Raw genomic sequence first — 24,750 nt, 5'->3', positions numbered from 1 at the left:
CATCATTTTAATTATTATTCTCCTGTACACAGCTGGTTAAAAATATCTTTCATACAATAGGGTTCTCAGCTTTATTCTAAGCATAAACTGTACCTGAAAATTGTTTTGCTCATAAAGTTCTGAAATGACAAATCAATATAAGCCCAGAATGACTAATGGGCTAGAGTGCAAAGATAACCCAGTACTCTTCTCTCCTTGTTCCCAGTCCTTTGCCATTTGACTTTGTAATATAATTTCCCATTGTGGGAAACCTGCTCTGCCCCTTGACTCTAGGTTCAGCCATGTGACTTGGTTTGCCCAACAGGATGCTGGCATACGCGATGCAAGCAGAGGCATGAAATGGTCTTGGTCTCTCTTGCAGCTCTATCTTTGCCATAGACAGCAGGATTAGTTTGCTGAAGAATGACAAACGTGGAGGATACCCAGGTCACCCAGTTTTGATGAGCTAACAGCAAGCCATTCGCCACACAGCAAGCCATCCTCCACACATGTTTAGAGCCAAGCAGAGAGCAGAAGAACCAACCAGCTGAGCCCAGTACAAATTCCCAACTCTCAGATTCAAGGACTAAACATGTGCTTATTATTTTATATGACAGAGCTTTGAGGAGGTATGTTAGGTAGTACTGTTACTACTTCTAATATGGTCAAATTCATGAGATGCTTCTGCTATGGCATTGACTAATCTAGTTTCCTACCTCATCTCCTCTGTGTTGATAGTCTCAGACTTTCTGACACTATCTCACTGATTGATTGCCAAGATTTTCTTCCTGACTCAAGAATTCTAAGGCTTTTCAACATTTTTCTTCTCTTGACTTTATCTCTCTCTCTATCCTGCTAGGAGTCAGACTCTCTCTTTGCCATTAACTAAATATGGAAGCAAATGGTTCCATTGATTTTTTTTTTTTTTTTTTGAGACGGAGTCTCACTCTGTCGCCCAGGCTGGAGTGCAGTGGCGTGATCTTGGCTCACTGCAACCTCCATCTCCCAGGTTCAAGGTTCAAGTGATTCTCCTGTTTCAGCCTCCTGAGTAGGTGGGATTACAGGCACACACTACCATGCCTGGCTAATTTTTGTATTTTTAGTAGAGACGGGTTTCACCATGTTGGTCAGGCTGGTCTTGAACTCCTGACCTCTGATCCCCCCACCTCAGCCTCCCAAAGTGCTGGGATTACAGATGTGAGCCATCACGACTGGCTGGTTCAATCTTATAATCTCTCAGTAAGTTTTTTGCCTCCTTTAACCCTGTGTTAAATTATGACACAGGGTTTATTATGTAGTTTATTATGACACAGCCAGCAGCCACAAAAGTATTTTATTACTGTGACAGACAGTTTGAAACAAATTTCTTTGACATTCTCCAAGCCAGTGTGGGAGCTGGAGAAACACACAGTGGGTGGGAAGAAGCTGATTGAAAGGGGTATTTTCAATATACTTTTACACAAAGGGATGCATCTATAGTTTTTATGGCACTTGACACTTCAGTCTAAACTGCAATAGCTGTTTTTCCCCAAAACTGTGTTAATACTATATGCCAAATAAGACTTTCTTATTTCCATTGATGCACTTACTCAGAAAATGCATACATAGTGGGGTTCTCTTTGTGAGGCCTATTTGTGCCCTGTAGCACATGGCAGTATGCTCTTTTGTTTCCTTTGTCTCCTCCATCAAGGCTCCAAAGTAACCCTAAAAGTATTGGGACTTAGTGAAGACTTACTCCCTACTTCCCTAGTGAAATCTTCACTAAGTCTCTTGGCTTTCATGAAGTCTTTTCTGGTTTACATTCAGATTCTTGCCTCTGTTTTTGTCCTAGGAAAGAGGAGTTTCATAAGCAAACACTGGGATGAATACTAAAGCTCCAATGTTTAATATTACTTGAGGGCTCCCTGAATATCTGGTACTATCTCACTGCCTCCTGAATTTGGTTTTGGGGAGGATTCCCGAACATTAGCCAAGACACAACAGTATATACAACAAGAGTGTATATGAAGGGGATTCCAGAGATGAGACCAACATCTTTCTAGAGCCTCCTCAAACTCGAAATTACCCTGAGGAGGCTTGGAGTGGAAGAAAAAGGAAATGGAGGCAGCTGCTAGACTTCTAACAATATTTGTTTGAGAGCAAGTATGGGGCACACCCAGAAATATGTATGGGGCTTGTTTTATGGAGGGCCTGCTATATTAGACAGGATGAGAGTCAGCGAAGTAAATACTGTTCCTGGTTCTAAAGGAAGGTATGAGTTATATATGAATAAAAATTCCATGGACTGGAAATTCAACCTTTTCAAGCTTCTTTAGTTTTCACTAGTATTACTTTCTGAAATCTTTCATTTGGCTTCATTTAATTGCAAATACTTTGTACTATGCATAAGAGAACCAAGAGACAGTGTGGGCCATAAAATATTCATTGCAGATTTTAATTTTGATTCTGGAGTCAAATAATAAAATGGAAATAAGGGGAAAATATTCCAAAATGAGTCACAAGATCCACAAAGGTCTGAAAAAATGATTTTAACACTCAAATTGTATTAGAATATACATAAGCTAATGAATCATAGATCAATGCTACTTTTTGGAGTACTAACAGATGGCACTTCCACTGGAGGAAAGTGAAATACTCCTCCCTGTAGAAATCCACTTGGGTGCAAGCAAGTGGCACAGAGTCCATTGGCATTCAGGCAGCTAGTTTTGCACCTCTGTTCAGTGCTGTGAACTGGCCTTTCCATAAAAGTCCATCCCAGTCTCTGTACAATGCAAACATATAATCATACAATAAAAATAAGATGTAGAGGTGGATTGTTGCAAAGAAGCTATTATATCCAGACTCAAAGAGAAAAAACTGTAAAAGCAATGCAACTATACTAAAAGCATTTACTCCTTTACGAGGAAGAAGAGTTACATTTGATTATATTGAACCCATTTGCATAGGAAAGGGATAGATATTATTGGAAGTGAAAGAGGAGAGAAACTGAGTTACATACTCATGGCCTAGATGTAATGATAGTTGACTTGGTAGGGGTTACATGGGACTCTACACAACTTTCTCTAGGCACTCTAGGTGCCCTGCCCACATCTCATTAATCCCCTTTACCATTCCTTTACTCCTACCTTTGTTTCTGTTTGATTTTGCTTTTAATGTCCTTTACCTTGACACTGTCAAGGAGTGTCTGTCACTGGAGGCCTGTCATTGTGCTACTGGAGCCACTTTGCCCACATGTGTGGATTTTGAAGTGCTTTTGGTTTGAGACTCTTTGGGATGGCCCTTAGCAAAGGTTGATGAGCATGGAGATATGAGAGCCTAGCTCCTTTGCCTCCTGTCAGTACAAACTCTGAGATGTAATTTATGCTCTAGAGCTCTCCTGCAGGATGAGCAGAGGCTGGGATCTTCCCCAGAATTGCACTTTTGCTAAATGACTTCCCCTTCTCATGTCTTGCGACTCCATTCCCTCACTGATTTCTCCTGGGGCACTTCCTTAATAAATTCCTGACAAATTCCTGTTCAGGATCAGCTCCTGAAGACTCAGTTTAAGATGTTCTCCAATGGATAGTTTAATCTAGCCACATCCTCAGCAGAGCTTCTCTGCTCAGCATTGGTGGCCAGCTTCAGACTGTAAACTCTCTTACAGATAGTGCCCACAAACATTTCCTCAGAACACTCAAGGAAGGTGTAGATAGCAACAGTATTCTGAACTATTTTTTATCTGAAAAAACAACTGGAACGACAATAAGCCACAATCTTCCAATGACAGGAATAAAAAGTAACCTTTTTACTTTAATGAATACATTTAGGGAGACAGACAAATTGGCTCTTTTGATAAACAAGGTAATAATTCTATTTCTTCTCAGTCAACAGAAGTTAATAGCTTTCTACTGAAACCTATTTAAGTTGACAATAAGTTGGAAACTAACCTGAGTCTGTGAAAAAGGTGTCATAATTAACTTACTCAGAACGTTTCTTGATGTATTGGTTACCATTTATCATGGACAGAGGACATTTGCCCTAAGAATTGGGAGGTACCAGGTGGTGAATTTACACAAACAGTGAAGAGGATCTGGATTCTCCTGATCTAGAGCTCAGAGACATGGTTGGTATTAGGAGAAAATTCAATCCTTACTTCCCTGTCTCTTTTTTTCTTTTCTTTTCTCTTCTTTTCTTTTTTTCTTTTGTTTCCCCTCTCCCCCTCTCTTCCTCCCTCCTTCCCTCCTTCTCTCCTTCTTTCCTTCCTCCCTTTCTTCCCTCCTTCCTTCCTTCCATCTTTCCTTCCTTCCTTCTTGCTTTTCTCCTTTCTTTCCTCCCTTCCTTCCCTCCTTCTTTCCCTACTCCCTCCCTCCCTCTCTTCCTTCCTTCCTCCCTTCTTTCCTTCCTTCCCTCCTCCCTCCCTCCCTTCCTTACCCCCTCCCTCTTTTCCTTCCTTCCTCCCTCCCTTCTTCCTCCCTCCGTCCCTCCCTTCTTACTTCCCTGCCTCCCTTCTTCCTTTCTTTCCTCCCTTTTTCCTTTCCTTCCTCCCTCCTTTCTTTCCTCCTTCCCTCCTTCCTTTCCTTCCTCTCTCCTTCTTCCCTCCCTTCCTGACTTTCTCTGTTTCTTTCATATAGCAGAAACCACTCAGACTGCATCCTCTCCCTCTGACTCTCCACAATCACCAATGGCAAATAGCAGTTGCAGGAAAGCAGCGCCTAGAGCCAGCTTCACAGTCAGGAGAGAACCCTGCTCCTCTTCCTCATGTTTCTGGTGCTCTACACATTCAGAAAAACTCCCCTAGTGACAAACTATAGAAATGATCCCTGAAAATATAATCGTCATTTTACATTTTTTAATTCTGGGCTCCCCAGTCCGAGGAAACAGTCCACACAGTAGGCCCCACAGAAACAGGGGGCAAGCCAGCATTACCTCCTGAGCTCCACCTCCCGTCAGAGCAGCGGGGCATTAGATTTTCATAGGAGCAAGAACCCTATTGTGAACTGCACATGCAAGGGTTCTAGGTTGCCTGATTCTTATGGAAATCTAATGCCTGATGACCCTAAGTGGAACAGTTTCATCCAAAAACCATCCCCCTACCCCTACTCTGTGGAAAAATTGTCTTTCAGGAAACTTGTCCCTGGTGCCAAAAAGGTTGGGGATGCTGCCTTAATAAAAGTTTTTTAATCTGACTAGCCCCAGTCAAATTTGCATTCGGTGAGAATGTAAATAGACTTCACGTAAAGAAACTGTTCTGTTTTTTAATCTGCAGGACATCTCAGAACTTTTATTTTGCTGATGTATGGTGCAAGTCTCTCAATACTACATTTTCCAAACTTAGTGGTTGTAACATCTTTTTTTACAGAGCATCTCTGCTGCTGTAGACAAGGTTGTAAACTAGTCAGATTTCTCTTTACCTTCCTCCACTTTATTTCTTTATCTCTTCCCTTTGATTCCTTACCTGAACCATCTTGTATAAAAATAAGTATGAGAAATATAGGTTTCTATTAATTAATATCTTATTCATCTATTATTGTGAACTCAGGCATCTGCTCTATAGAAAGTCAGAATGTATTTCTTGGGAGGAATGGGGTCGATTGCACTCCAAAATGGCCTATGCTTCTTTGTTCTTCCATGTGTGTCTATTTCTGTCTCCAACTAGATCAGAAGACCCCGGAGAACTGAGTATAAGTTAACATTTTTTGAATGAAATTAAACACTGATTTTCATATTCAATGAATTCAATTGATGTTATAGGTCTAAAACTTACCAAGCATTCTCACCAAAAAGAAAATTTGTCAATAACTTTGGGAAATAGTCTTAAAATGTAAGACTTTAGCATTTGCTGTTTGCTCTCCATGGGATAATCCTCCTAGAGAGTGCTTATCACTACATCATGTATGTATGTGTTGATCTCGCTCTCTTCTCTCTCTCTCTTTCTCTATCTACAGACATACCCCATTTTATTGGTGCTTTGATTTATTGTACTTCACCAGTATTACATTTTTTTTTTTTTTTTTTTTTAACAAATTAATGGTTTGTGGCAACCCTACCTGAGCAAATCTACTGGCACCATTTTCCCCATAGCACGTACTCACATCGTGTCCCTGTCACATTTTGGTAACTCTCTCGATTTCAAACTTTTTCATGACCATTATATCTTTTATGGTGATCTGTGATCGGAGATCTTTGATATTACCATTGTAATTGTTTTGGGGTGCCACAAACTGTGCCCATATAAGATAGTGTACTGAATTGATAAATGTGCATGTTCTGACTGCTCCACCGACTGGCTGTTTCCCCATCTCTCTTGCTTTCCTTAGGCCTCCCTATTCTCTGAGACACAATAATATTGAAATTAGGCCAATTAATAAACCTACAATGGCTTCTAAGTATTCAACTGAAAGAGTCACATGTCTGTCACTTTCAATCAAAAGCTAGGAATGATTAAGCTCAGTGAAGAAGGCATATTGAAAGCTTAAACAGGCTAGGCCTCTTGTGCCAAAGTTAAACAAATTGTGAATGTAAACAAGAAGTTCTTGAAGGAGATTTAAAGTGCTTCTCCAATGAACACATGAATAATAAGAAAGCCAAACAGTCTTATTCCCGATATGTAGAAAGTTTTAGTGGTCTGGATAGAAGATCAAACAGCTAGAACATTCCCTTAAGCCAAAGTCTAATCCAGAGCAAGGCCCTAAATCTCTTCAATTCTAGAAAGCCTGAGAGATGTGAAGCAGCTGCAGAAGAAAACTCTGGAGCTAGTAGAGGTTAGTTCCTGAAGTTTAAAGAAATGAGCCATCTTCATAACATGAAAGTGCAAAGTGAAGCAGCAGTGCTGATCAGAAGCTGCAGCACGTTATCCTGATCTTGCTAAGATCATTGTTGAAAGTGGCTACACTAAATAAAAGATGTTCAGTGCAGATCTAACAGTCTTCTGTTGGAAGGAGATGTCATCTAGGACTTCCATAGCTGGAGTGGAGAAGTCAATGGCCAGTTTTATAGCTTCAAAGGATAGGCTGGCTCTCTTGTTAGAAGCTAATGCAGGTGGTGACTTTAAGCTTAAGCCAATGCTCATTTACCATTCCAAAAATTCTAGGGCTCTTAAGAATTAGGCTAAGTCTACTCCGTGTATGCTCTATAGATGAAACAACAAAGTCTGGATGACAACATATCTGTTTGCAGAATGGTTTACTGAATGTTTTAAGCCCACTGTTGAGGACTGCTGCTGAGAAAAAATGATGCCTTTCAAACTATTACTGCTCATTGACAATGCACGTGGTCACCCAAGAGCTCTGCTGAAGGTGAACAAGGAGGTAAATATTGTTTTCATGCCTGCTAACACAACATCCATTCTGCAGCCCATGGATCAAGAACTAATTTTGACTTTCAAGTCTTATTTAAGAAATACGTTTAATAAGGTAATAGCTGCCATAGATAGCAATTCCTCTGATGGATCTGGGCAAAGTAAACAAAAGCTTTCTGGAAAGAATTCACCAGTCTTGATGAAATTAAGAACATTTGTGATTCATGGGATGAGGTCAAAATATCAACATCAACAGGAATTTGAAGGAATTAGATTCCAAACCTCATGTAAGACTTTCAGGGGTTCAAGATTTCAGTGGAGACAGTCACTGTAGTTGTGGTGAAAATAACAAGAGAGCTAGAATTAGAAGTGGAGCCTAAAGATGTTACTAAATTGCTGCAATCTCATTATAAAACTTAACAACTGAAGACTTGCTTTTTATCGATAAGCAAAGAAAGTGGTTTCCTGAGATAGATTCAACTTCTGGTGACATTTATACAGCCAACAGACACATAAAAAAATGCTCATCATCACTCGCCATCAGAGAAATGCAAATCAAAACCACAATGAGATACCATCTCACACTGGTTAGAATGGCAATCATTAAAAAGTCAGGAAACAACAGGTGCTGGAGAGGATGTGGAGAAATAGGAACACTTTTACACTGTTGGTGGGACTGTAAACTAGTTCAACTATTGTGGAAAACAGTGTGGCGATTCCTCAAGGATCTAGAACTAGAAATACCATTTGACCCAGCCATCCCATTACTGGGGATATACCCAAAGGATTATAAGGCATGCTGCTACAAAGACACTTGCACATGTATGTTTATTGAGGCACTATTCACAATAGCAAAGACTTGGAATCAAACCCAATGTCCATCAGTGACAGACTGGATTAAGAAAATGTGGTACATATACACCATGGAATACTATGCAGCCATAAAAAAGGATGAGTTCGTGTCCTTTGCAGGGACATGGATGCAGCTGGAAACCATCATTCTCAGCAAACTATCACAAAAACAGAAAACCAAACGCCACATGTTCTCACTCATAGATGGGAATTGAACAATGAGATCAATTGGACACAGGAAGAGGAACATCACACACTGGGGCCTATTGTGGGGGAGGGGGAGGGGGGAGGGATAGCACTAGTAGATATACCTAATGTAAATAACGAGTTAATGGGTGCAGCACACCAACATGGCACATGTATACATATGTGACAAACCTGCACGCTGTGCACATGTACCCTAGAACTTAAAGTATAATAATAAAAAAAAAAGAATCAACTTCTGGTGAAGATGCTATGAACATTGTTCAAATGACAACAAAGGATTTAAAATATGAAATAAACTTTGTTAATAAAGCAGCAGCAGAGTTTAGGAGGACTGACTCTAAGTTTGACAATTCTTCTATGGGTACAATGCTATCAAACAACATCTTATGCTATAGAGAAGTCTTTCACAAAAGGAAAAATACATCAATGTGGCAAAAGTCATTTTTGTCTTATTTTTAAAATTTCCCACAGCCACCCCAGGCTTCAACAACCACAGCCCTTATCAGTCTGTAGTAATCAACACTGAGGCAAGACCCTTTATAAGCAAAGAGATAATGAAGGCTCAGATGATTTTTTTAAGCAGTACACTATTTTTAATTGAGGTATATGCATTGTTATTTAGACATAATGCTATTGCACATTATTAGAATATGGTATAGTATAAACATAACTTTTAAATGTCCTGGGAAACTAAAAAACTATATGACTTATTTTATTGCAATATTTGTTTGATCGCAGTGGTCTGGAAATGGACCTGCATGATCCCTTAGGTGTGGCTGTATACTGTATATCAATTATTTCTTACCTCTAGAATGTAGGCTCCAAAGATTAACGATTTCATTTTGCTTGCTGCTGTACCCTCAGTACCAGGCATATATCAGATGCTTTGATGTGTAACAGTGAAAAGAAGGAAGGAAGAAAGAAAGGTAGGGAGGGAAGGAGGGAAGGAGGGGAAAAGGCAGGAATCCAGCATATACACACGCTTATGGTACTTTTTTTTGCTTTTTGCCAGAGCGTAGCTGCTGCCTTACACTCATATATAAAACACAAGGATGTCATTAAATAGTGGTATAAGTGGTCTTCAGGAACTGAGTGGTTTGGGGGTTAGGATAATTCTCTTGGAAGAATAATGATAAGGCACTAAGTATGTGTTGGAAGCTGTGGTGGATGGATATTTATTTTGGCCAGCTCAGTGGAAACATATTTATTAAAACAGAGTTTCATTGATACTAATACTATTCAACATGGACGCAAACAGGACAATAAGAGATAAGTTAGGTTCTAGTTTGGGGAACCAGAGGACTGGGACTTGGGATCGGGGGCTGACTGGTGGCAGTAGAGGGGAAATGTTAGTATCGGGAAGAAGTTTCAAGATGTTCCAGGCATTTACAACATTCTTATTTCCCAAAATACCCAGAAAATCAGGTCAAGTAAGACATTCTGGCCCTTCCTTCCTATAAGAACATACTTCTTACTTTTTAAAGAAAGCCTGTGAAAAGCAAAAAAGGGACCTTTTTACCAGAGCTGACTGTAATGTCAGCTACTTGCGGAATGTGACAACTGCTTGTCATTCTCAATGTCCGATCACCAGAAGGTTTCTCCCCAGTCATGGATTCATATAAGAACTTGGCTCTAAAAGTTTCCGACACTAAAATGGTCTTTTCCAATAATTCTTTTTTTTTTATTGAGACCGCTAATCTTCCTTTCTTCGAACTTAGAAGACTCTTCCTTGACCTTTGCCTCCCTTCATTGCTATGCTCAGCCTACAGTCACATCCTAATAATTTCTTCCTCACTATGCCTCTTCTTTCACCTCAAATGATATAACCCCATCATTCAAGGGCAGGTCCCCATCACTGGTCATCTAGATAGCTCTGACAACCTGCTAGCTGGCTCCAGGCTAAGTGAGTGCACGTTGCAAACCCAGATTTCTTTGGGGACTCTCAGATAGTAGAGAGAAAACTATAGAGATACAGAGGGCTCCAGTTATAAGTAAAATCAGCCGGAAGTAAATACTTTCAATGTAGCTTAATCAGGAGACCCTTTGTTTTTCTCAAGGAACACTCAGAGTTTTCATTATGTAGTTATTGTACCAAGGTGCTCAGTGAGGAAGAATTCAACACAGAATTTTTTTCATATATATATATGCATGTATATGTAGGCAGAAACATGGGGTCACCTGAGAACATATTATTTTCTGTTCTGCTGTATATTTATGGAAATCTGGCCCCCTCACACTAGAAAAAAAAAGCTGTATGGTAGACTGTATTGTTTACAATTCTCTCTCTCCATGGCCTTGGTATGTCTTCCTTGTGGGAAGACTTTGCTTCCGACCCTTTTGATTTGGGGTTTGACCATGTGACTGTCTATAATGACAGCTCTGCATAGAGGCTTCAAAAGGTCTGCCATGTTGCAGCTTGCCTTCTTGAGTTTCTGAGTCCACCACGAGAAGAGGATGCCCCACATGGCTATGGCTCATTCAGCTCAGTCCCAGAGGGAAAATAACGAGGAGCAAACCTGAAACTGACCCAAGCCTAGAGTCCAGCCCAGCCCAGCTGATTGACCTACAGCTGATCCATGGACCCCTATGCAAATGAACATTTATTTCAGGTCACTGTATTTTAGGTTTGTGTGTTATGGAAAATCATGGCAGAATGCATGAATACAAGTTATAAGGGGACTACGTGCCGCTTTACGTGCGGACCCGCCTAAAGCTGCTTGCCCTTAAAAAGGACTTTTCAGCTCCTCATTTTAGTTTTCACCCCACTGTTATTATTATTATCTTGAGATGGAGTCTCGCTGTGTCGCCCAGGCTGGAGTGCAGTGGCTCAATCTTGGCTCACAGCAACCTCCGCCTCCCGGGTTCAAGCGATTCTCCTGCCTCAGCCTCCCAAGTAGCTGGGATTAGAGATGTGCATCACCACACCTGGCTAACTTTTGTATTTTCAGTAGAGCCTGGGTTTCACCACGTTGGCCACGCTGGTCTTGAACTCCTGACCTCAGGTGATCTGCCCGCCTTGGCCTCCCAAATTGCTGGGATTACAGGCATGAGCCACCATGCCCAGCCTCATCCCACAGTTCTGACTTCTGCTTTTTGCCATTGTGTTCTGCTGGCATCTCATGGAGCACAGTGAGCGATCTGCAAAATGACCAGAATTATACCAAAGAGTTGGATTGGGAATAAAATAGGTTAATCCTGGACAGAAGAGAAATTCTGTCATAGATGAGGACATTGATCACATTTTTTAAGTAGATTAGGTGAGAAATAAATTTAAGTCATCCAATTGACAATAGCTATCACTGGCAGAAATTATCAACACAAAATCAACTTGACAGTGTGGCAACTTCACATTATAACATTTGCTCTACAGGAAAAACTTTAAAAAAGTATAAAGGAAGTGTTGAAAACTGCAATGGTTGAGAAAAATTAGACTTGATAGGAATAATCAGCAGAAAATAAAACAATGAAAAATTGAGTAAAAATTGACCCAAGAGTCAAATCATCTCAAGGAATATTAATGTGAAACGATGGCCTTGGAAAAACTGGACTTGGCATGAATAAGGGCCACAGGAAAATCCTCTCAATAGGGAAAGTGTGATTTGAGGATCTAGACCATCATGGCGCATTTCTGCAGTGTTTTTCCGTGGGTTCCATGTCCCCTTGGCCATCAGTGTGTGTGCTGTGGACCCGTCCCCCAGCTCCAGCCTGGCTGCTTCCTTGGAGTGGAGAAAGTTCTCTGAGGTGGTCAAGAGAGGAAACGGGACAACACTGATGTCTCCAGCAAGTGCAGCACCCACCAGTGGGCCCCGGCCACCAGTACTCTCCTGGTATAGCTTTGGATCTTGTATCCAGGGTGAGTCCATGCATGCAGTTCAAAAGCCTACCCTCTCCCTTCCAGGTAGGTTTCATTTCATGAGGCCACACTTCAGAGTGTGGTGAAGGCAAAGCATCTGTGTGCTATGTCCAGCTCCATCAGTGGGATTTCCTCAAATTCTGGCATTTTATTGACAGAGGTTACCTCCTGAAAAGGTGTTACCATTTTATACCACAGCTTTCTGAAACAGCGGAATTGTAAGGCACTGCTGCCTTGTCTGGCATATTTGTTAGCATGCATGTATGCGTGAAAGCACAGGAACTCTTTATGTGTGTATATGTCAGCATGTGGATGTGTGTATTTATGTATGTGCATTTGTGTGTGAATGTAGGTGCATTTGAGGGTGTATGAGTGTGTGAATACGATTATGATTTTCAGTGTTTGCCTGTGTGTGTAGGAGTGTAATATACTTGTGAGTATTTCCATATTGTATGTATATGTATGTGTGAGCATACTAGGTGTGTGTGTATGTGTGTTTTTGTGCATTCTGATGAGAACTTTTTCAATAAGAATGCACACTACTCATTTTGGTCATTAATATCATTTATTTTATTCATCTTTTGGGGGAGTTTAGCACTTTTTATTTATTTATTTATTTATTTATTTATTTATTGAGACAGAGTCTTTCTCTGTTGCCTAGGTGGAGTGGGCGTGATCTCAGCTCACTCTAACCTCTGCCTCCCCGGTTCCAGCAATTCTCCCGCCTCAGCCTCCCGAGTAGCTGGGATTAAAGGCACCTGCCATCATGCCTGGCTAATTTTTGTATTTTTGTAGAGATGAGGTTTCACCATGTCGGCCAGGCTGGTTTTGAACTCCTGGTCTCAGGTCATCCACCTCCCTCAGCCTCCCAAAATGTTGGGATTACAGGCATGAGCCACTGGGCCCAGTCGGCACTTTTTGTTTTAATTATACCCCACTGCTTTCTTCAATGAGCATCCCTAGCTTTTCTCTACTGGATTCTTTTTTTTAACGTTTTTAATAGCTTTGAAATCTCTCAACAATTTGTTTCCCTTCTAAATATTTCTGCTATTTTTCAAAATTTCATTTAATAATCCACTTGTATTCTATAAATTTTACTGGCCCACTTTTCTTTCAGAGAATTAAAGCTCACTAGACTTTAGGAACCGGGAGAAAAGTGGGGGAAAATTTGTTGACTTGTTCATTTAGTAAATATTAACTGAGCAACTACCAAATGAGATGTACTGTTTTAAACAGTACAACTATAGTTGTAAATAAGATTCACCTTTCTGAGACTTAAATTTTAAGGCCATTCCAAGCAGAGGGAACAGCATGTGCAAAGATACAGTGGTCTGCCCTGTAAAGGCCTGGTTACCAAGCTAAAGGTTTGAGTCACACTGTCATTTCGCTCCATTGTATTGGTTATGCATGTCACAGGCACAGACCAGATACAAGAGGAGAGGACATACAAAAGCAGGAATACCAGGAGGCGCAGTTCACTGTGGGCACCAATGTAACAATTTGCTCCTACCATGCACCAGGCAAATATGCTCAGTTGTGAGGTACCCCTCCCCTTCAAGAGACTGAAGGATCCTAAGGGGCTAAGGGATCAAGAGGGGAATTAATTCCAATGTCACACCAGGAACTAAGTGAAGACATCTGGTGAGCAGTGACATGTATGCTACAGAAGCATTCGGGAAAGGTCAGTACTGACAAGAAGGGGCCCATTGGTCCGTAAAAAGCTACTGAAGTCACAGACTGACCATGGTTGTTCCAGGAGTGAGAGGAGGATGGAAGATCCAAGCCTAAGAAACAAAGGCATTTAAAGAACAGACTACTCCACAAAGACTATGAAGCAGAGTTGCGGGATTAAAAACCAAGAGACGAGAAAGGATAAATACATTGTAGGTTTTAAAAAGTAAGAAACAGAAATTACACCACACACACACACACACACACATACACACGTAGTGTACAACATCATGCTCCGAAATATGTATACATTGTGGAATGTATCAGTTGAGCTAATTAACATATGCATTACCTCAACTACTTATGTTTTTGTGGTGAGAACACTTAAAACTCACTCTCTTTGAAATTTTAAAAACACAATACAGTGTTATTTACGACAGTCACCATGTTGTACAATAGATCTCTTGAACATATTTCTCCATCTAACTAAATGTTTTTCTCCTCAGCCCTCCCCACTTACCCCCAGTCTCTGGTAACCGACATTCTACTCTCTACTTTTCCATGGGATAAGCTTTTTTAGATTATACATATAAGTGAGACCATGTGGCATTTGTCTTTCTGTGTCTAACTTATTTCACTTAACATAAAGTCCTCCAGGTTTATCCATGCTGTGGCAAATGACATAATTTTCTTCTTTGCTAAGGCTTAATATTATAGAATTCTACTGTGTATATCTACCACATTTTGTTTTTCCATTCATCCATCAATGGACACTTAGGTTGATTCCTTCTCTCAGCTATTGTGAGTAATACTGCAATGAACATAGGAGACTACAGGTATCTCTTTCACATATTGATTTTATTTTCTTTGGATATATACCCAGTAGTAGAATTTCTGGATAATATGCCAGTTATATTTTTGATTTTTAAAGGACCTCTGTACTATCTTCCATAATGGATATCCAAATTTACATTCCCACTAATAGTGTATGAGTTCTCTTTTCTCCACATCTTACCCAACATTTGTTATTTTCTGATTTTTTAAAAAAATAATAGCCATCCTAACATGTGTGAGGTGATAGTTCATTGTGGTTTTAATTTGCATTTCTCGGCAGTGCTACTGAACACTTTTTAAAACATACCAGTTGGACATCTGTATGTTTTCTTTTGAGAAGTGTCTCTTCAGGTCCTCTGTCCATTTTTAAATTGGGTTATTTGTTTTATTGCTATTGAGTTATTTGAGTTCTTATATATTTTGTATATTAACCCCTTGTCAGATGCATGGTTTACAAGTATTTTCTCCTATTCCATAGGTTATCTCTTCACTCTGCTTATTAGTTCCTTTGCTGGGCAAAAGCTTTTTAGTTTGGTGCAATTTAATTTGTCTATTTTTTTGTTTTAATTGCCTGTGCTTTTGGGATCATATTCAAAAGTCATTGTACAGATAAATGTCATGGAGCTTTCCCCCTATGTTTTCTTCTAGTATTTTTATTTTATACTCCCTCATGAATGGGATTGATGCCCTTACAAAAAAGGCTTCAGAGAGCTGCCTGGCCCTGCCATCTTTTCTGCAACGTGAGGACACAGCATTCAGCCCTTTTTACCCTTTCCTTCATGAGTCTTGCTGTCTCACCCAGGTTGGAGTGCAGTGGCATGATCATAGCTCACTGTAGCCTCAACCTCTTGGGCTCAAGCAATCATCCTGCCTCAGCCTACCAAGGAGCTAGGACGGTAGACACAGGTGTGCACCAGCATGCCTAGCTATTTAAAAAAAATTATTTTTTGTAGAGATGGGGTCTTGCTATTTTGCCCAGGCTGGTTTCAAACTGTTGGCCTCAAGCTATTCTCCTGCTTCAGCCTCCCAAAGTGCTGGGATTAAAGGTGGGAGACACTATGCCCAGCCAAATTTACCTTCTTTAAAATATTTCTTTACCCAGTGTCAGGTATTATGTTGTTGCAGCCAGAACAGACTGAGACAAAGTCGGTGCTCATGTCCCTCTCATCCCCATGCTTCAGGTCTCTCTCTCTCAGGCAGTGCTGCTTGGGGTTAGGGGAGAGGTGGTGCAGATAATGTAAAACGATTCTTTCTATCCTCTTCAGTGCATCTTTTCTTACTTCTGTGCTATACTCAGGTGCTGTTATCTCTCATCTGATTTCCTTGGCTCTTGTGAAGGTATTTTAATGAACGGATTGTTGTTTAAATTGATGTTTCTATGGAGGGTGGCTGCTGGAATGTCCTATTCTGCCATCTTGCTGATGTCAGCCTCAATAAATTGTAGTTATTCAAGAATGGAATACCACTCAGCAACTAATGATCTACTGATACACACAGCAACATGGAGGAACCTCCAGAACAAAAGCCCATTTAATCTAGGGTGGTTGCTGTCAAAATAGTAATTGTTTTTATGGGGTCGAGAGGGGAATTCCCTTGAGGAAGGAGCACAGCTAACTTTTGGAGGGAAGGAAATGTTTTGTATCTTGATTTGAGTGGTGGTTTCAGGAGTGTATATATTTGTCAAAAAATTAAACTATACACATAAAATCTGTGCATTCATGTTATATAAATGATACCTTAATAAAACAACACAAAACAAGAAAAAAATAACAATATATACTATACCGCCTCTATCGAGAGATGTTTTAGTAATCTCCAGGTTTTTACACCCAAAGGTGACCCTGGAGAAAAGGAACATTTGGGCATGAGCACTTATGTGCCTCCCTAAGTATTTCCTAAAGATTGATCCATAGATGGGAGATTAAATGTTCCAAGTTCATGAGCACTTTTAAAGATCTTGATATTATTTGCTTTTAGTAGATTTGTTAATACCTACCCCTATCCTCTTTCCTTTCCTCCATCTCTCTTCCTTTCCTTCTTTTCTGCCCTCTAGCTTCTTCTTCCTCCCACTCCTCATATATAATATACATTATATACATAGATGTCTTTTTTGACTGATCACTCTATTCCAATAGCATTATTTTCTTTTGTTTATGTTTCTTTGTAACAACACCACACTGCTTTAAATACTATTGGTTTCTGGAATGCTTTGATATCTGTAACACCTTTTAAATCAGGTCAACATATCATATTACCCTACTGAAGAGACCATTCCAAGTCTTGATTGCTATTTTTTTTAATGGAATTATAATAAGGTTTGTGAATAGTCCTAAAATTGTGCTTAAGGTTTTCCTGAAGCTCACAAATTTAGAAATGTTTCTAAAGATGTTGAATAACTGCACAACTGTAGTGGAATGTTATTTAAGCCTAAGTCTTTCCAGCATGTGAAGGGGGCATTTTCCATCTACTTGGTCCACGCCACTCAGAGTGAATTCCATGAGCCAGTAATGTTGGCATCACCTAGAAGCTTGTTAGAAATGCAGAATCTCACACTGTAGCCAGACTTACCGAATCAAGCCGGCATTTTTACAAGAGTCCAAGAGGATGCATGTAAGTAGTAAAATTCAATACTTAAAGCCCTCTGTGGTTGCCAAATCTGTGTGCATTAAAAAACCTCTTGAGATATTTCCAAAATGTGGAACAGGTGTAAAGTGTGGATTTTTGGTGAGGCCAGGCAGGTAGATAGGATTCCACTATGACCAGGGAGAAAGTCCACACACAGGGAAGAGCTGAGGATGTCTAGATGCTAAATATAGTATAGTCCCTAGTAATAACTAATACCGTAGTCCAAATAAGCAGGGAAGATTCCAACCTAGAGCCCATGATCAAGTCAGGAGGAGGGAATATGCCCCGAGGGAAGCGATTATGGGGAGAGAAATTGCCTTCTGAATATCTATCCGTTTTCTTGCTGTTTATGGTTGCTAACGAGGTTGAAACATTCTGCTCTGAGCACGCACAATCAAGCAGCCTGCATAAGAGTGGATCCTTATCATAAAAAATCTCCGTATTTTCCTTTCCAACTTGCGTTCCTCATTCACAGGTAATCCTTGCAAATTCTAACTCACCTAAAAGATAAATTCCCAATGAAAGAAATTAGGACAGCATAGTCTTCCTATTCTATAGATGTGAAAACAAAAACACCAGAATTTTCTTAGGTTCCTAATTTTAATAGGAAACTAGGCTATCAGGTTGATCCTAGTTTCTGAATTTATTGATCAAAATTCCAGATACTTATGGTAAGTATACATGCCAATCTTTTTTGAAGTTTAGAGTTTATATCAAATCAATATTCCTACAGCCTGTCAATCAAAAGTGCTGTTCAAAATAATAGTATTAGCTGGGTTGTTTGGGGCACATTGCACTGAATACAATTTTGGTGGCATAATACTGCACCAAGTAAATGGCACAACTGAATTAAAATAATAAACTGTGAGTATGAATTGTGTTTGGTAATGGTAAGCTGTAACGGCTTATGTGTTGATAGATCATTAGTTTAAAATGATTAATTTTGCATTCTCTAAGGTAAAATGGCAAAACGATGCTGTATACAAACTCCTTATTTTTTAAACCTACAATTTGTACAAGGATTGAAAATATCAAGACAGGTGACCAGCAGAAGTTCAATGAGAAAACAGGACAAAACTTTACACTCTATTGTTTGAAAAATGGCAATGCTAGATCCCACCACAGCTTAGTGCTCCTACCCCAAAACATGGTGGAGGAATGAAGTTGTGTGGGAAAAAAATATTTAGAAATGTGCTCAAATTTTGGGAAGACTGAATAAAAAAGATGTGTAGGTAGTCCAGAAATAAATGAAACATCTGTGAAAATAAATGCTCCCTCCAACCACCTTGAGGTCTCTACAGAGACAAAATAAATCTATCAGTCTTTGCCATTTGGTTTGTCTCCTGCTGGGAGGAAAGGTGAAATAGGAGCCTAAATGCTCATAATGACTCTGAACTGATTATTTCCAAATGTGAGTAGGAATCTAGCAGGGTAGAAAACTAAAGGGCAAATAAATATGCCAGAGGTGGGTAGTAAGAACTCTGGGACAACTTTCTTTCTCACTCTGGAAAACTCACGGGTCTCACCTGTACGTTCCCTACATATGTTGGAAGGATGTGAAATGGACTTACAGAGAAGCGAGGGATACTGGGGAAGGGAACAACTGCAGCTCTTTGATGAAAGCGAAGGCCCTGAGGCCTGGTTTGAATTGGGAAAGGGATCTGAACTGTACAGCTATCTATATATATCTCCTAGACCAGATTGAATGAACCTTGGCTCATAAAAGTTACAATTTCAAAAGACAGAATAGAAACTAGAGTCTCCAACCCCCAACCCACTAAGCTATAGAAAAGTCCTCAATACACAGCCCTCTAACTGAAGGTCTGAGGGCAAGAGAAACCGGCCTAAGGGATTCAAGGAAAATTCACCAACATCATTTAAGAATAAATTGAAAGTTTTGATATAAGTTGAATTTGATCTCACTTGCAAAAATCATGAAAAAATGTCATAAATGAAAATAAAAGCCAATAGTCTATAAACACTTTAAAATCAAGATGTTCATCCCTAAAATATATGAGTAGCTAAGAATTAATAAATCTATTAATACGACATATGCTACAATAATAGAGTAAAATATGTATTGTATACATTATGTACTATAAATAAACACGATACAAGTCAACATTAAACAGTAACATAAAATAAGTCAATCAATTAAAGGAGAAAATTAAGCAAATTCGATGCCCATTTTTTCAGAAAACCAAACAAATTGCCTTATAACATACTTGACTATTACAAAATGATTTTAACATGTATCAACAAACGCCAGGAGTTTGCAAGGTAATATTTGTTAATTTAGGGGAATTTCCGATCGAGACATTCTCCCTATTTGGGAAAATTTTCCCATGGAGTTAGTCATTGAAAAGTTCAGTCGTTTCTCCCACATCAGAAATCCAGGGAATGAGATGTCCATTCCTTTTCAGTAGGTAGAGAGATTGCAGGTATATAGCCTAGGCTTAGCATTTTTTACACTTTTATCTAGGAATTTAAATCATGAACCAGAGGCTGGGGCTGTGGCTAACACCTGTAATCCCAGCACTTAGGGAGGCTGAGCCAGGTGGATAACTTGAGGTCAGGAATTAAGAGACCAGCCTGGCCAACATGATGACACCCCATCTCTACTAAAAACACCAAAATTAGCTGGGTGTGGTGGTGTGCACCTGTAATTCAAGCTGCTCGAGAGGCTGGGGCATGAGAAGTGCTTGAACCCGGAAGGTAGAATTTGTAGTGAGCCAAGATCGTGCCACTGTGCTCCAGCCTGGAGACAGAGTGAGACTCTGTAATAAATAAATAAATAAATAGGTAAATAAATAAATAAAAAGTAAAATAAACCATGAGCAAGAGACAAACAGGAAGGAAAAAAAAAGAATGAACAATTATTCATTTTGGAAGAAACATCTGAGATGGTAGGTAGGGTCAAAGATAGCAGTGCCCAGTGGTGGAGGTCTCAGAAATGGTATAAAAGTCAGACAAATCTTGGTTTTGCATTCTCCAAGTCTGGTTTTTTAGCCTCTGCTGACTGTTGGAACCACTTGGTACTCTTCCAAAAATTACTTCTTGCCTAAGGTCACCAAGGCCAGTTTTTGTGGCTTGCGCCTGGACTCTTGGCTGGCACTGGGACATGCTGCTTAATGGTGGGAAAACAATTAATAAATCCCATTTAAGTCAGGAAAAATGCAAGGTTGTATATCACCATTACTATTTTTAGCATTGTCCTGGAAGTAACATGTAATTAGACAAGAAGAGTGTGTTTGGTTTATGTATTGAAAAGAATGCAGAAAATTTATCGTTATTTGTAGACCATCTTATTTTCTACCCAGAAAATCTAGGAAAAAGAGAGGAACAAACAAAAAATATCATAAGCAATAAGATAATTCAGAGAGCTTGCTGGTTACAAAATTAAAATGCAAACATTAAAGTTCTCTAGCTACACATAATAGCCAGCATATTTGGGACAGCAAAACAAAGATAACTGTGGCCTGAGCAAGATCATGTTCAGAGGTGGGCAATGCAGACACTAGTATGCTCTGTCTTATTGGGGAAGTTTCTACTGGTAAGAAATAAGAGGAGGTGATATACTGGGGGACGATCTGCTCTAACAAGCCTGAAAATATAATTGAAATATAGATCTCATTTATAAGAGAAACTTAGTTTTAAACTATAAATAAACTTAATAGGATGCATAAAGTATTCTATTCTGAATAGAATGCATAAAAGTGATATTATGTGAAAATGCATAAGAAATAGTGGGAAGTTCGCTAGAAATAATAGTCATAATGCTCAGGTAGCATCCTCTAGAAGCACTAACTAACAACAAAATAAAACATAAACCTTTAGAGTGCCAAGATCACCTGGACCAACTGCTGAAACTGAGTATCACTGGCACTGTAACAACCTGATGCCAACCTGATCCAGTCTAAAGGAGACAGTACCTTCTATTAACTACTCTCACCAAAAAATGGTGGGCCTAGCCAAGACTTTTGACTTCACTTTAGGTTTACAGGAAATAGGGATGAGAAAGTAAAACAACTCCTTGAGGAAACAATCATATATTCTGCAGGACACTTGGCCTGGTCTTTTCAAAAGTCAATGTCATAGACAATTTTTTTTTAATGGCGAGAGGCCCGTTTGATATTGAAGACACTGGAAGCACACAACCGCAGAGTAAAATGAGTGTCTTTTGATTGGATTGTGGTTTTAAAAAAAACCCAAATCTTCATCAATTGATGAATAACTAAATAAAATATGGTATATGTTCACGCAAGATTGATTCATGCTATAACATGGATGAAACTTGAAAAGATCATGCGAGGTAAAAGAAGCCAGACACAAAAGCTACATACTGTGTGGGATTCCATTTATAAGGAATGCTCAGAATAGGCAAATTCTTAGAGACAGTAAGTAGATTAGTGGTTGCCATGGATGAAGAAGGGGAAATGGGAGAGTCATTGCTAATGGGGATAGGATTTCCTTTTGTGTTAATGAAAATATTCTGGAATTAGAATTAGATAGCAGTGTTAGTTACACAACTATGCTAAAAACCGCTAAATTGTACACCTTAAAAGGTTGACATTTACCGTGTACTTCAAAATCAATTTAAAAATGTAGTGAAGCTGCAAATAATAACAAAACCCAAAAGCTTTATAAAAGGCATTTTTAAAATAAGTGAGGAAATTTGAGTACAGATTGCATAGATAACATTAAGGAAATTATGTAGGCATGATAAAGGTATTGTGGTTTATAGGACAAAGTCTTTTTTAGGAGACACATGCCGATATATTTAGTATTTAAAGTATCATGATGCTTATAATTTGTTCTCAAATAGTTCAGCAAAAAATAAATGAATTAAATAAAAATTCATAACTATAAATAAAATACAGCAAATAACAATATATGTATTTAAATGGTGAGTATATGGCTCATCGTTTTACTCTTATTTTAACTTTTCAGTATCTTTAATTTTTTCACGAAGAAAGGTTTGCAGAGGGACTGAGGTGCTTAAGACATCACTTAGGCTACTAGAAGGACACCCAGAAGGAACTGGTCATATGGAGATATCAAGTCTATTGACATTATCTGTACTTTCAATGTCCTCCCCATGAGAATACTGTCGGCACTATTTTTAGAACTTAAGCTTATGATAGGAAAGGTTAGCTGGAGAAACAAACATGTGAAAATAGCCAGTGAAATTTTAAAAATGAGAATGAAGAATGAAAGTGGTCACCAATCTTATGAGTTACTAAAGCATTATATAGCTGGGTGTGGTGGCTCACACCTGTAATACCAGCATTTTGGGAGGCTGAGGTGGGCGGATCACTTGAGGTCAGGAGTTAAAGACCAGACTGGCCAACATGGTGAAACCCTATCTCTACTAAACATACAAAAATTAACCGGGCATGGTGACATGTGCCTGTAATTCCAGCTACCTGGGAGGCTGAAGGATGCATAAGAATTGCTTGAGCCCAGGAGGCAGAGGTTGCAGTGAGCCGAGATTGCATGATTGCATGAGTGCACTCCAGCCTGGTGGACAGAGCAAGACGGTCTCACCAAAAAAAAAAAAAAAAAAAAAGGAAAGAAAAGAAAAGAAAAAAGAAAAACCACCACATAAATCTAAACTATTTAAAAACAATTTGGTATCAGTGAAAATAGTCATTTTAATAGAATAAAATAGGAAGCTCAGACACTGACCCAAATATGCATAGTTATTGCTTATATTTAAAGGTGGTTTTAAATATCAGTAGGAGAAGGAATGCGTAATAACTTTCTCTGAACCAAATGGCTAGCTGTGTGTAAAAAGGCACATGTGGATCTTTTATTCCTTATTCTAAATACATTCTAGACGCTGTAAATCTTTAAGAAATGAAACCGTAAAAGATTAGCTTGCAGGTAGTGATGTCATAGCTTGTGTTTTCATAATTGAGCAGCAAACAGAGACTGAAAAATCACTGTGTATCTGATATTTCCTCAGTGGAAACTGATACCATTGTTACCATTGAGGAAATGAGTCGTGATTCCCCAAGTTTAGTGCTGCTGGGGATGTTCGCTGTGTTGCATTTGCTGAAGGCAGACTTTGCGGAGAAGTTTGCTGTTCTGAACATCATTGAATGAGGAACGTTGTTGTTACTCCCTTGTTCAGAAAGAGAGAGTGTATTAGTCAGGGTTCTCTAAAGGGACAGAACTAAGAGGACAGGTGAATATGAAGGGGAGTTTATGAGGAGAATTGATTCACACGATCACATGGTAAAGTCCTGCAATAGACCGTCTGCAAACTGAGGAGCCAGGAAGCCAGTCTGATTCCTAAAACCTCAAAAGTAGAGAAGCTGATTGTGCAGCCTTCAGTCTGTGCCGAAAGGCCCAGGAGCGCCTAGCAAACCACTGGTGTAAGTCCAAGAGTCCAAAAGCTGAAGAACTTGGAGACTGATGCTCCAGGGCAGGAAGCATCCAGCACGGGAGAGAGATGAAGACCGGAAGACTCAGCAAGTCTGCCCTTTCGTTTTCTTCTGCCTGCTTTTATGCTGGTGGTTGATTAGATGGTGTCCACCCAAATTGAAGGTGGGCCTGGCTCTCCCAGCCCACTGACTCAAATTTTAATCTCCTTTGGCAACACCCTCACAGACACACCCAGGAACGATACTTTGCATCCTTCAATCCAATCAAGTTGACACTCAATATTAACCATCACAGAGAGGGTCTCACTTTGGGCCAGGGGTAGGAAAGGGCAGCCTACAGCTAGAGATGCTTGTCCAGATAGTTCCAGGTCAGCTGGGCTTTGTGAGCAAGTGTACGTGGTTTCAAAGGCAAAAGTGAGTATCTGACACCCAGCATTTCGCAGCCCTCCAGGGACATGCTGAGGGCGTGCATACTTAGGTGAGTTACCATAATAATGCCACTTTCTTACTTCGGAGTTGCACTGTGAACATGGAAATGGATCCTAAGAATGAGCCCTCTCTATCCTTGGTTTTGGGATAAATCCAATGCCCGTTCCAAAGGTTTCTCCAAATCCTGGAGAAGCTGATATTCTCTTGTCATTTCTGTGTACAGCAGGCTTTACTGAAAACTTGGGAAGCAGAGGGATTTTAAATGCCCAAATCATTCATTGTCCTAACCTCAAGACTTGAAAAGTCCCAAAAGTCACATCCCCCTGGTTGTTTCAGGTCTCTACCCTCTGACTTTCCTTGAAACTCTTCTCTTTCCAATATGCAGCACAGTCCAGATAGGACAGCTCCTACTCAGCCTAAGGCTGACTTTTGCACATCCCAAACCTGATGTCCTGACAGAAAGAAGAAAGAAAGAAAGAAGAAAAGAAAGAAAGAGAGAGAGAGAGAGAGAGAGAGAAAGAAAGAGAGAAAGAAAGAAAGAAAGAAAGAAAGAAAGAAAGAAAGAAAGAAAGAAAGAAAGAAAGAAAGAGAGAAGAAAGGGAGGAAGGAAGGAAGGAAGGAAAGAGAAGAAAGGG

The 24,750-nt window shown here is 39.6% G+C and overlaps 1 pseudogene; it reads right to left on the bottom strand.

Annotated features, from left to right (window-relative positions):
• Positions 1-4,594: 4,594 nt before the first annotated feature.
• LOC116270924 lies at positions 4,595-4,794 on the bottom strand (annotated as a pseudogene).
• Positions 4,795-24,750: the final 19,956 nt, after the last annotated feature.

This window comes from Papio anubis, chromosome 16 (genome assembly GCF_008728515.1).
Source record: "Papio anubis isolate 15944 chromosome 16, Panubis1.0, whole genome shotgun sequence".
NCBI classification, from domain to species: Eukaryota; Metazoa; Chordata; class Mammalia; order Primates; family Cercopithecidae; genus Papio; species Papio anubis.
Note: the sequence above shows the minus strand (reverse complement) of the source record. Positions and strands in the feature narration are given on the sequence as shown.